At 38.3% G+C, this 14,202-nt stretch overlaps 2 non-coding genes across 2 annotated transcripts; both read left to right on the top strand.

The window, feature by feature from the left end:
• The first annotated feature begins 1,204 nt into the window (after window positions 1-1,204).
• Window positions 1,205-1,276, top strand: TRNAG-UCC (transfer RNA glycine (anticodon UCC)). The gene has a single exon. It is a non-coding gene; the product is annotated as a tRNA-Gly (tRNA).
• Window positions 1,277-13,111: 11,835 nt separating this feature from the next.
• TRNAG-UCC (transfer RNA glycine (anticodon UCC)) lies at window positions 13,112-13,183 on the top strand. Its single transcript has one exon. It is a non-coding gene; the product is annotated as a tRNA-Gly (tRNA).
• The last annotated feature ends 1,019 nt before the right edge of the window (window positions 13,184-14,202 follow it).

Raw genomic sequence — 14,202 nt, 5'->3', positions numbered from 1 at the left:
TTATCCTCCGTTCTGTTGCCCTCCTTCCATATTTTTCTCTACGACTCAATTTTCCGGTGAAATATTGTCCCTAAGGATAGAGACACCGATTATTTTCGACATAATTATAATACTATCGATACCCTCTAAGGAGAAAATATGCCACAAGTTGAAGTCCTGTGCTACGGCAATTCTCAAATTAATAAAATCGCCTGGCGTAAGTTAGAACAAAGTTCATTGGAAGTGATAGTGAACTGAAAGGGTTAATCGAGGCCCCTCTGTTGAATAAGTTCGTCTTTTATTACCCTCTAAGGAGAAAATATGTCACAGTGTAAGAGGCCGGTAGTAGGGGTGGTGAAACACAGGTTGAAGTCCTGTGCTACGGCAATTCTCAATTGCTAGTGAACTGAAGGGGTTAATCGAGGCCCCTCTGTTGAACAAGTTCGTCTTTCATTAGCCAGAAAGGATAGCAGGACCAGTATATGACATGGACATTAACGGGTTGAGAAAACAACATAATCAAGAACTAAGGGAAATCACCAAACAGCCAAGAATTAATTATAGATATAATCAAAGGAAACCAAATGAGATGGGCTGGACATGTTGTAAGGATGAGATGAAAGAACACCATGAGGAATCATGTTGGGGCCTGACAAAGGGAAAAGACCAAGTGGTAGACCTAGATCCAGGTGGATGGACGCCATTAGAGAGGAGTTGCGGAAAAGATATGTGGAAAAGGTTAAGTGGGTGTAACTGGTACAAGATCGTCAACGATGAAGAGGTTTGGTACTTGTGGAAAAGGACACGTGGCCCGTTATCCACCTCAGTGAATCGTTAGTCAGAACAAAATATATAAGGAGCGTCACAGCACCGAAACGTGTAGGAAACAACTTACCACAAACCAATACACCCTCGTGTTATTTAGTTCATCTAGCGTTCAGATAACACCTTTTTCAGAATGTTTAGACTTATACTCCCTAATATGCCATATCGTAGGGGAAGTAAATTGACACGGATATCCGTAGAGCATGAACAAGGTTAGGTTACGTTAGAAGAGGTTAAGCTGGGTTAGGTTGGTTTATCATATTCATTTTATGCTTACAAATGTAATATTGTTCTTACATTGTCGTGTAATGACAACGAGCTTAAGTGGATGTTGATTGCCGTAGACTTCTTCCACAGATTTTTGTCATATCATCTGGTTTCTCCATCATGTATCTTCATCGCGATGGTGGTATAGTGGTGAGCATAGCTGCCTTCCAAGCAGTTGACCCGGGTTCGATTCCCGGCCATCGCACATTTTAATCTTTACTATTCCAAAAAATTCGTCAAAATAAATGAATAAGGTATTTAAAGAATCATGTGTGTAATAGTGAGGTTATCAGAGATCGCTGGAGATACTCCCATGAGGTACGAGTTTGATCAAGTTGACATTGCAAAAGGCCAGCTTACACTAGGAGGGTGTGTCATTTTTTTCTGTCCATAGGGGAAATAGTTTTGAAAACTGTTAAGTCTGGAGAAATTAATTTTAAAAAGTTTGCCTGAAAATATTTTACTGTAGGGGAGGGTAATTTTCATGCCTACAGATGAAACGTTTAAAAGGTGGAGCAGCGTTCCACAAGGCTTTTTCTTTCACCTCTGGCATTTACTTTTGATCATTCGTTTATCCTCCATTGTATAATAAGTAAACAAACGCTTAGGACTTCGCGACACCACTAGAACCCTATTTCCTTTTCTGACAGAGTACAATGACGAAAACAAATTTCGGTTGTAATTATATTCACCATCATACTGATGACTCGGCTCTCCTTCCTCCTACTTTCAGTCGGCATATACACCTAATACTAGATATTCTCATTACGATACACGTGTGCCAAGATTTACCATATCGCACCCGAAAATTTAGCTATATTTGGTCTTCCTGTTCCATGCTTCCCTTCTCACAGAATCCAGTCAGAAACCAATTTGGTCCACCACCCAGCATCCTCTCTGATTACATGATCTGCCAAAACCCATTACCACTCCTTTATATTTCGGTCCAGTCTACTCTCTTACCCATCTTGTTCTCTTCCTGTCTTTCAGTGTTATTCCCCTCACTGATCCCTCTATTCCTATGAGCACTCCTTATGTTTGTCTTAATCACTTCCGTCAAATTCCAGCTTTAACACCAGGGAATCATAGCTTGGGTATAATAACTGATTGTAATTTTTCCGTTTCAGACATACAGTAGGGAACCTTTCATGATGCTTATCCATTTACCAATTAATTTCCAACTAATAATAATATGCCTTTAAATTTTATTTTTATCATAACTTTAGCTATAATTAATCTCTTCAGCTTCTTTCAAGATTCTCACCATCGATTTTATGACTTTATTTTGAACATTAGAGTTAACCTTTCTATTGTTTTAATCTTACCCATCTTTATATCTACTTTTAGATATTTTATTCAGATCACTGAGTATATTTTGCAAGGCTAATTAGTTGGTATTTACTAGGGTCTTTCTGGTGTCCTTTTCTGTGAAGTAGAATCACTATAGCATTACACATCGAGCTAGGAATGTTTTCTTTAAGTTTATATTGAACATATAGCTGAGTTAATCAAAAATTAAATTCTTTAATTTTATCGTTCAAATATGTCCTCTTACCCAGGCATTTTCTCTCGTTTTATATTTTTTAGAGCAAACCTTACTTCATTTGTAACTTCTAGTACACTACTTACGTCGAAAGATGAATTTACTGATTAAGCTGTGACATTTGATGAATAAAAATCTTCATAATATCATATCTTCTTAACCATTCTATCTCCATTACTATCTCTCAAAGAAATCACCTTTCATCATGAAGTTAATCTGCGCTATGCCTATTTGATACTTTTACCTTCCTGAATAGTTCCATCTATTGTTTATGATCCATTTTTTTCTTCCTCTCCTCTGATATCTGCCACCAAAGAATTACCTACGTACTTAAGTATTATTGAAAGGCTACATCAAGAGGCGGGTAGCTGCTGCCATAGCCGTCACTTTCGTTGTACATGCTCTCAAAGCATTGGCAGGTGAGGGCAAAATATATATCTTACACCAAGAAGTAGGCTACAGGACTGAAATTGCTGCCTAAAGTATAAAATAGATAAATGAATACACAAATGAATACATGATAAACAATTAAATGAATAACTGAGAAATGAATACATATATAAATAAACAAATAGATAGTAGATGAGTCTGTCTACTCTGTTAGGTTGGTGTCACACTGTCAGGCTCCTCCGTTGCGGCTTGTTGACTATAACAATGTCAACAATATAAATTCTGGCTATCGCCAGGTGATCTTATCAAGCTAATTGGACTTGCCCATAACCTGGCTGCTTCCGGCGCCACCGCACAGTATGACACCGACATTATGATCAGCACACATTTCCATCAGTGGACTTAGAGCAGGCTCTGGATTTATTACCTGTACCCTTAATGACGTCACATGTTGGCACTGGAGCTCCAATAGTGTGTGTGTGTGTGTGTGTGTGTGTTTGTGTGTGTGTGTGTGTGTGTGTGTGTGTGTGTGTGTGTGTGTGTGTGTGTGTGTGTGTGTGTGTTTGCATGTGTGAACTAACTGGTTCCTAAGTTGTCAAAAGGTCAGTTGCTTACTTTCCTCTCCCAGAGTAACCAGACTTTACTTGCATCTAATATTTTAGTCATATAAAGCCTTTCCAACAATGAAGGCAACCTCAATATTCCTGCATGACGATTTTATTATTAGAATGAAATAAGAGGAAAACGTTCCCTCCAACCTACGACACCAATCGAAAACATGTCCTCAAAAATAACTTTTGGAGGGCTTGGGTCGGTTCGAGACAAAATTGATTATTCAAAATAAAAATTCTTCGAATATAAAGTCACGTTTTGCTTGAATATGGTGCTCAGAATATCTATCTGCGTTACTTCGAAATAGTACGAAAAGAATAAAACGCTGCATTAGGCCTACCTTCGATAGCACTAGAAAAAGATGTAACCTTACAATGTCGAAAATATCTACTGTAAATCATGGACTTACCATTTTTAGTGTTAACACTTCCCCCATCTAACAAGCTGTTCTAATCCCATGAAATCAAATTAAAACCATATAATTAAAAAAACAAAAAAATCGCCAAGGCTATGGCTGACTTACACTCGACTGCAAACATCCTGCTCCACCCAAGGCCAATACAAATCAATCCAACTACTTACGCTCGTGCACTGACCACGCGTCCCCCTGTTGAGTCGACCCTGAACTTCATCAGAAAGTAAATCAACCGTACGTGCTACGGCGTGTTATAAAGGACGATATATGTATTTTCATAGTTGAGGATCTGTGTTTGTTAAGCTAATATTATCTTAACAAATCCTTTCAATTTGAACATTTTACAGAATTTACCCAAACTGGTGTCAGATGAACGTATGGAGAAGCCCCTCACCAAATAATTTAAACAAATATTTATTTCCTATGAATCTCAACATGCGAACAATCGTAATATTATACAGTATTGAATGTGTTTAAGCATTAGTTTCAACCTTTCGATTGCCAAACAATCTCCCAGTTGAATAAGATGATCTAAAGCAGACATGATGAAATATGAGTCTGATAAATGGCTAGAGGGTCTCAGTGACTGGATATATCTAAGACGAAAATTGTCGTCATTGTTGGGGAAGTCGGACTTGAAATTGCAGCTGCACAAATGCAACACTTTTCAATGCTATTCAATTACGTATCCAGAAAACAAGGGCGATTTCACTGTAGTATACACTGCGCTATTCTAAGTTTGGTCAATTTTTATAGAATAACTTACATTGGTTAGGCTAGGTTACACTAGATTAGGTTTGGTGGGACTGGGCCTTGATGAATTTAGTTCGGATTTGGTCGGGTCGAAATTATCATATTTTTAATATTTTATACATTACAGCTGTCAGTAGACAACTCTTTGTTAAGAGCGGTCAACCGACCTCCTTTTTAACAACACTGTTAATGGCAATGCTGGCGACTTCAGTTTTTGTCGATAATGATTCACTGGAACTACAATAAGTACTCCTTAAAATACGTTTGTATAAACTTTGCTGAATAATGCTGATGAAAGCCACTAACACATGTTCTGAATAAAGTTTAATATCCACGTGGTCGCACCTTAACAATTCTGTTACTTTCTAGTACACAAAGTGCAGTGCCGACAGTCCGTCCACCATCCACCCTAACTTCGATTGAATGAGATCCCTCGATAAAAAAAAAAAAAAAAACTTGGGGGTAAATACAAGTGAATTCATCAGCCTACTAGTACATACTACTTCACTTTTAGACAGAAATTCATTAACTGAAATTGAAGGACACCAAAGAAACTAGTTTTAAGAACTGCCGATAATTATTTTCACGCGGCCCTATCAGTAGCTACATTTGATATCACTATTAAAGGAAATAAAAATAGCAGTCTCGATAGTCACACTACTATCACATTCATCTGAGGGTTAAACAGATCAGAATATTTTAGAAGGGTTTAGATTTCCTCTTCTTTAATACAATAATTTGACATTTCAACAGCTACATGCCTGACGACCGCACAAAGACCGCAAGAAACCGCGTGGACGCTAAACAGATCTGTGGTCTTCCTGGCCTACCTAACCGGCAGCGGGGGTAGGAGGGAGAGGGACTTGGGGGGTGAGGACGGGTGAGGCGCGGTGGGAGGTATGTAACGGGGGAGGGGGGGATAGTGGGGGCTACAGGAGGGAGGACAAAGGGATATGAGGAGGTGGGAGAAGGGGAGGGGGAGGAAGAAATGAGGGTGTGCGCGGATAATAGATAGATTAATTTGTGAATAGGGTGGATAAGATTATTGCATTACAGAGATTATTTGCGTGGAATGAAAAGGGGAGGTCTTAAATAAGACGTAAATATGAGATCATGTAAATATGAGACGATGTGACATTAAGGAAGGGTGTGAGAATATCAAAGGAAGGGATTGGTACAATATTTACCATAAGACAAATATATGAGTTGAGGACGTTTTGCGTGTGGAAGTGTGTGACTAAAATTATAGCCTCCCAAGGAAGAGTTTGCTAGAAGATATCAGTGAGGGGAAGGAGGACGTGAATTGGGAAAGCCTGAACGAGGAAAGACGTGCAGGCGAGAGGGGGAAGGGAGACAGGGAGGCAGAAGGGGGATTAAGTGCGGGAGGGTGTGAGCGGGAAGGAAGAGGGGTGTGCGAGTGGGAGGGGCGCGTGTGCGCGTGAAGGTGAGTCTGCGTGGGACAAGAGTAACAGGACAGACAACAAGGAATATAACGATAAAAGGGGAATAAGGGGGAGGTGGGCAGCTAAGATGGAAGGGGGAAGAGGATGCTGGAAAAGGAAAGACCCTGAGTGGGAAAGGACCGAAGTCTGGAAAGGAAAGGTACTGGAAGGGGCAAAGCGAGCTGGATGGCGAACAGAGTCGCATAAGTTAGGGGGGTACACACTGGTCATGGAATGTGGGAGGGGGAAGTCAGGACCTCTCTGGAAAGCGCGGAAGGCCGCCCTCGTCGAACAAATGGGGTTGGTGGACAGGAATAACCGGAGACACAAGGTATGTTGGAGGAGGTACGGAGAGATGGAGTATGAGAATTGTTGGAGGAGCAGGAGAGGGACAGGCCATTTTTCAGTGCTGATGATGAGTATTGTAGGGAGAAATATGCTAAATGTTGGGGGTGGGGGACAGAAGGCGATTTGTTAGGGTTAAGGAGTTGAAGAAGATTATAAAAAAAAAATGTGTTGGGGTGCTTGAAGGGGACCACAGAGGATATTTTTATATTGGGAATGTTAAATGTAAAGAGTTATTTGGGAGACACGAGGTGACCAGAGGACCAAATGTTCGTTGAAGACGATGAGAAGAGGAAGTCTAGCTATTGTAGATTTGACATTCTAAACTGAAGGGACGGAGCCGTTGGGGAGAGTAGGCTATGCTGGATTTAAAATAGATATTGTTGGATGTCGTGGGATGGGAATATTAGAAAGGAAGAACTAATGTATGAGGGAATTCTTGGAAAAAATATTGTTGGGGAATATGTAGTATACCGGGGAGGTAGATTGTTGAAGGAAGAAAATATGGAGCAAGGGTATTATAGACACTTAAAAAGAGACATTGATGATGAGTTTGGTGGCAAATAATCCTGAATAGTTGTTGGAAGCGGAGTACTAGTGATACAAGATGCTGAAGGGAGGGGAAAGAAATGCTAGAGTATAATCTATAACTTTTCAAAACATTACTGAGTGTTCTTATGGACACTGCAGGACTATAATGGCTGCTGGAGAAATACGGAATATCAGAATGGATAAGTAAGAGCAAGAATAAATTACGGAACAATACTCCTATGTAAATAGATGAACAAATATGCCAAAAAATAAAACGAAAATAGATAGATAAGTATAAAAGGTTAGAGTTGGACATGCAAATTATCGAGATTATGGAGAATGACTACGGAGGGATCAAAAGGGTTCCCGAATATTAGATTTTAGTCATTTAGATAGAAACTGGGTAATGAAATAACAAACCTAATTGCAAACATAACAAATTACATATATATATATATATATATTATATATATATATATATGTGTGTGTGTGTGTGTGTGTGTGTGTGTGTCTGTGTATATATATATATATATATATATATATATATATATATATATATATATATATATACAAAATATCTGTATGTGTATTTATTTGAGACATTTATTTCATTCTGACCATGATTGTGGGACAGATGTAAATAGCACGGTTGCCCTTCGATTAGTTTAATTGTTCGATTTCCGTTCCCTGCACGTTTACGGAGCATTCTGGGGAGTACAGTGGTTGGTTTGTGTCGTTATTCTAGCAAGCACGTCACGCTCATAGTGTTTCTCGATCAATACGAACAACCCAGGGTGGCGAAACTACTTTATTGATTTTTTTTTTCTTATTTCGTTTTATTGCAGAATTGTTTCCCTATCAATACGTCAAGGTAAGGTACAAACATATTCATATCAATAGAACCTTGAATTGGAACTAGGAAAATATATATTTTATAAAATACAAAGAACACTTGATTAGCTTCCTGTTATTGATCAGGCGCCTGAAGGACATACTGTACTGTTACTCTGCTTACATGCCACCACAAAGTAAGAAGAAACATCAGGTAAGAGTGACTTGTTTTGAAAAAAAATATATATAGAAGATTCTACCAACAAACCTTTCCATTCCATTCTCCACCAGTGCGGTTCATAGGAGAGCGTTTATGTGCGACTGTATGCACGCGCGTATTTGCGCGCAGCTATATCTCCAATTAAAAAATTGTCTTAAATTAATTTATTTTGTTGGTCTAGATTATTTCTTCCGTGTTTTGTTTGGAATTAAGTATTTATCTATTTGTATCTATCTGATGGTAGTATACGAGGTTACGGCTACGCTCATTGGTTCTTATCTCTATATTTCCATTTATAAAACTGTTTTACATTTATGTTGTTGCCCTGGATTATTTCTTTTGTTATTGTGTGTGTGTGTGTGTACTTAATTGTGTTTATCTAATTGCAGTATACAGGGACCCAATTACATATCTACACTTGTCAAATGTTGCTTCAAGCCACCAAATAATAATCTATACACCAAAGAAATTCATCGTTTGATGATGAACACCAAATATGAACACTAAGAAGCCACGTCTCACTATGATAACCAGAGGTTGAGAAAATAATTTGGAAAAGAAATACATTTTCAAACCTTCTCCCCTTTCCACTTCCTCCTTGTGCAAGTTCTCCCTTTCCTCTCCCCTCTGCTTTCCCATCAATGTTTCATTCCCCTTCCATCCTCTATCCTTTGTCGACACAGAGAACGGAGGGGAAGGGGAAGAGAACTAGATTTTAGTTTTATTTGTTTATCTTTTACCATTCTACTCACATGAAATACATCTAACCTGTTTCTACCATCTTCATATGGATGGGGTAATACTGGATTTTAGTTTTATTTCTCTTTTACCATTCTACTCATATGAAATACAATACATTTAACCTGATTCTACCAACTTCACACATATGTGTGTGTGTAACTTTATTTCTATACTTAATTTTGTCTTTAGGGATGTGAATCTTTTTCATATCTATTAAAATATGTACGCCGTTACCCAGAATAGATTTCTCGGGCAACACTTCCCAACGAGTGCTTTCAAACTCTACCTCTCCACCTTACCCTCTTGCTCCTTCTCTCATTGTACTTCACCTCAACACACACATCCAGTTGCATCCTTGGTTTCCTCCCTAATCCACATTCATCCTTCGACTCCTGATGAGCCCTCCGCCCCTCACTCAGTTCTACTCACCAAAAACATGATATTACTATTTCCCCTTCAACCATTATCCGCCATCTATCCTCTGCTACTTCGTCTTTGCACATCGCTGAGATTTTAATATAGATTTTCCAGTTCATATGAGAAGTGGATTTTATAATTACAAATTTGACTATCACATTTAATCTCTTCAGTCCAATGGTTTACATTCTATTCTACTTAACCACACACTATTTACTAATAAGGATAATGAATAGCAATGGATTCTTTGTATTACGGGTAACGCCAGGCGGTTCAGAGGAACCTCTAAGATGAAAATGGTTTCCTCCGTCCACTCCTCATAAAACATCCACCTTACACAGGAGTAAGGCGAACGAAAGATTGCGTGACAGAAACTAACCATTTTGATTAACGTTCAAGTGATTCTCCACTGGTGGTCCTTAATGGCTTTTTGGGTGGTCCACAGGACTTTCACTACAATTGGTAATGAATTGGAAATTGGCTTTATTATTATTTGTGCATACTTAATTCATCCTCACCAAAATGGAGTGGTACACTATATATATATATATATATATATATATATATATATATATATATATATATATATTGGCGAAAAAAGTAAAGCATCAGACTCAATTTGAGGGGTTTATTAAGCTCGACGTTTCGATTCCCTTCCAAGAGTCTTCAGGGGGTATAATGGATTACATACAGTGAACTCGTTTTTATGCGATCCAGGATGCAACTGGAAGAGGACCTAGGTGAAGTCCTCGCTCCGTTCATCATGACGAAGTGTGTACCATTTAATGCATTAAAATACAGAGAAACACACAAAGAGGGAGACAAAACAAAAACCGAAATAAAAGTGGAACAAAAAGGTGACATAAGAAACACAAAAAGGTATCATAAGGCAAAAACAATAATATAATAAAAGTGAAACAAAAAAGTAACATGAGAAACAAAACCACCACGGTGGAAGACCAAGTGTCCCGTGTGTAAATGGGTAATCATGATGAAAAGCGTACCATCTAATGTACTAAAAATACACCAAGAGACAAAAATAATAAGTAAAATAAAATAAATAATAACATACAATAAAAGTGAAACAAAAAGGAAACATGAGGATAGCATACAATGAAAGTGAAAGAAAAAGGTAACATGAGAAACACAAAAAGGTAACATGAGAAACACAAAAGGTAACACGAGAAACACAAAAAGGTAACATGAGAAACACAACCAACAAGGTGGTGGACCAAGTGTACCATGTGAAGGGATAAATGGTCACGTGCACAAATATTCGTAGGTAACTATAATGTGGACCCGTGTGGAAATAGATTTACACAGAAGAGCGATGTGAATAGGACAAACATCGAGATTTCAACTGGCTGGACGAAGAAAAAGTAATGTGGTAACTGAAAAAGGAACGTGGCTGTTGGCTGGGAAGGAATTGGGCGAGTCATTACCCTTATGACCAAATATCACACAAAGCTAGTTAAAACGAGAGGCAAAATAGTAACTGAGACCTGGACAAAAACCAAATGAAAAAAAAAACGATGAAATAAAACATGGTGATAAGTAAACATGAAAATATATGTTGAACTCCAAAACATGGTAAGTGTCTCAAGGGGAACTGGAAGAGTAAAAACCAAGCGTTCCTATTCCCAGTGATCACTTGGTCCCCACCTCTATCTGCTCATACCTATAATACCTTTAATCTACCTCACCCCTTCACTTTCCATGTGATTACATATCCATCGAGTATATATTGCGCACACCTGCGCACACCTCCTCTCCCCATAACAACATCTAGTTCAAGTCATCTCGGACACTTTCCCATCCAACCCCCTTATTTCCAGATCTCCACCCACACCACTTTCCTCACGGGTCATAAACATACATTCCTACATAGACACCCAAAGTCGCAAACTATGTTAAATTTCTATTTCAAGTGTATTCAAGGGTCAACGTCGAGTTAACTTGTCAGTCTTGGATGACACAATACTATATATAAAAAAAAATACCATTATAAGGGAATGGAGAGTTCAAGCATACACACCCACCCTATTCATATGTAAAACACATCGCCCCTCCATCTTGGCACATCGTAGGTGATCATCCTTACTTTCGGCCACAAAGCTCGGGTCAACAGCATTGCGACGAGAGTGCCTCCATAGCTGGACCCAAGAAATTGAGATGGTTTACCCCCATCGCTTCTCATGTGGCGAGTCACAATAGAAAAAAATGTTGAATTTTTCTTTTACTATCACTTCAGAATTTATCAATTTTAATCTTGCTCGTTTTTAAACGTCTAGTTCATGCATGCTGTTTTGTAGTTTCATATTTAGTAGTACTGTTAATTCTCGATACTGTGGAGAAAACTGTACCTTATATCCTTTGTTTCTCTGTACGAGCACTTTTATGAGTGAAACAGAAAGAGTAGTTTCCACACTCATGGCGGCGTAAATAAATCGCCATGCTTCCAGTAATGGTCACTCAGCTGGTCACTATTCTGAAAGTAAACGTTCTATGGCCGGGAATCGAACCCAGGTAAACTGTATGGAAGGCAGCTATGCTCACCATACCACCATTGCAACAACAGTGCTCAAAATAACGTCTAATTTTGTCCCATAAGAGGATTGATATATTGCAGGTTTTCAAATTCTGCATCATATGCATAGTATTTGTTTGTGGAAAATACAGGAACCTCTTTCTATTCAAGCGTACCCATAGGTCCTTAAGTCCCCTCTCACTTGCTCCCACGAAGGCTCACCACAGTTCGCGCTGAGCACTTATATTTTATTGTCAGACCCTACATTTTTCATATCGCCCAGAATTCGATAGCAGGTACAGCATAGTGAAATGAATCAATTACGATGGTAACAATTGTATTGCATTTTATTTTTAATCAGTTATAGTCTGATTCTATTTTAGGCTGCCTATTTTAAGCAAGCTTACAACTATAGTAAGCTTCTCAATTTGGACCTCACTTATTCATATTATATATATATATATATATATATATATATATATATATATATATATAATATTAGCTTTTCTCCAGTTCTTCCATCAAATTCACCCGCTTGTGACCTGAAAAGGTTCTCACGGTGCGGGTGCAGATGCTCATCTTTAGGTTGATCAATGTATAAAACATAGATCTGCTTGGACAGTGCTTACATTCAGTGGCACACTACCTTTAAACACATGGAGCAATGCGGTCGAAACTTTTAGGCGACGGTGATCCGACAGGGACACCCGTGATAACATTGGTTGTGCTATCCATCTATGGGAGCTTGTGGCAGGATAACCTCATCCACATATCAGATTTTCTGGCGAGATTTATCTCTGGTGCCACCATATTCAATATATTTGGTGGAATTATATATATTTACTGGGTACCAAATGGCCTACATCATCATGAAGGTACATGTTTGAGAAATTTCCTCGTTCACCATCAAGGACGTGCCAGTTAGAAGCAGGTCCTGTTAATGTGAGTGCGTGGCCATGCTTACTCACCAATCCCAAGGTGTGACACAGGTCGGGTCAAAAGCAATGCAGTGAGACAGAGCGCCTCCACTATTGGGACCGAATCCTGGAATTAGTTTACCTCCGCTTCATCATATGGCAACCTACAATAGAAAAAATAGCCTACATAATTTCTAGTCTCACTTTCTAAATTATATTTTTTATTTCTTTCCTTATTTCTAAAGGTTTCATCTTCCGTTTACATTTAATTCCTAATGTTCAATCACAAATTTATTGTCTCACTGAGTGAGGCCAATGAAGACTTTTAACTGTTCTTAAACATCATTTCCTACATCGCGATGGTGGTATAGTGGTGAGCATAGCTGCCTTCCAAGCAGTTGACCCGGGTTCGATTCCCGGCCATCGCATATTTAGTTCCACTGCTTAACCAGAAAAGAGGTATAATGGTGAGCAAACTATTGGGGAACAAATGTTTGTTTACGCCGCCATCTTGTACGCCACGTGGCTACCTACAACGCGATACTTTCTCACAACATCTACTTGAATTAAGTGTAATTGTCGATGGAGGAATATTCGTTCTTATTGTTGACCTCTTTCCATGCCCACGTGTAAACTGAAATTTCATGAAAGACAGTTTCTTCGCTAATCGTCTCAATTACAAGGGAAAAAGCATATATGGAATCTATTTAATAATACATGAATATCCTATGATTGTTAAAGAAAATATACTAATTCATAATTAAACAAAACTCTTGAGATTCCATTGATCCTAATATCTATGAAAGGCATACAATTATTCTCCCAAAATTTAACATGCAACTGGTTAGTTCTATAACATTAGAATAAAAATCTAATGAGTACAAAATGTTGTTTGGCCCAGTGATATTTCACTCTAGCAAGCAAATGCAGCCTAGCACTGGCAGGTAACGAAAACAATATTGAATATTTATTCCATACGAAGACTGATCCTTGGTAGTGCAAAGGAGAAGCTATAAAACAGAGTATGCCTTAAAAATGAGTAATTTGACCCAACCGAAAATAAATCGAATAAATGCGTTTTCGTAGACAGGCTTCATCGACAGCTTAGAAAGAAATGAGACTTGAACACATCGAAAATAGAAACAATTATTTAACGTGCGAAATTTGTTGTATTTTAATACGATTTAGTGAAATTAACAATATTATTGTAGTACAAACTATCAAAGACAATTTCGGCAAAAAACAATTTTAATTTAGAAGAATAACGGTTAGCAGAAAGAAAAGGAATTTTTTTATAGCATAGCTTCGGTGCACGTTTTCTGTTATATTCTACCAAGCGCTGAAACGACTTGAGGTGTTAGTACACAGTATATATTCTCATGGTTCCATCCTCAGCATGCTGATGAATTTTATCACTAAAGCAAGGTACCTAAACATCCGATAGCCG

This window comes from Oratosquilla oratoria, chromosome 4, assembly GCF_046742065.1.
Source record: "Oratosquilla oratoria isolate Oo_2021 chromosome 4, ASM4674206v1, whole genome shotgun sequence".
Lineage (NCBI taxonomy): Eukaryota > Metazoa > Arthropoda > Malacostraca > Stomatopoda > Squillidae > Oratosquilla > Oratosquilla oratoria.
Note: the sequence above shows the minus strand (reverse complement) of the source record. Positions and strands in the feature narration are given on the sequence as shown.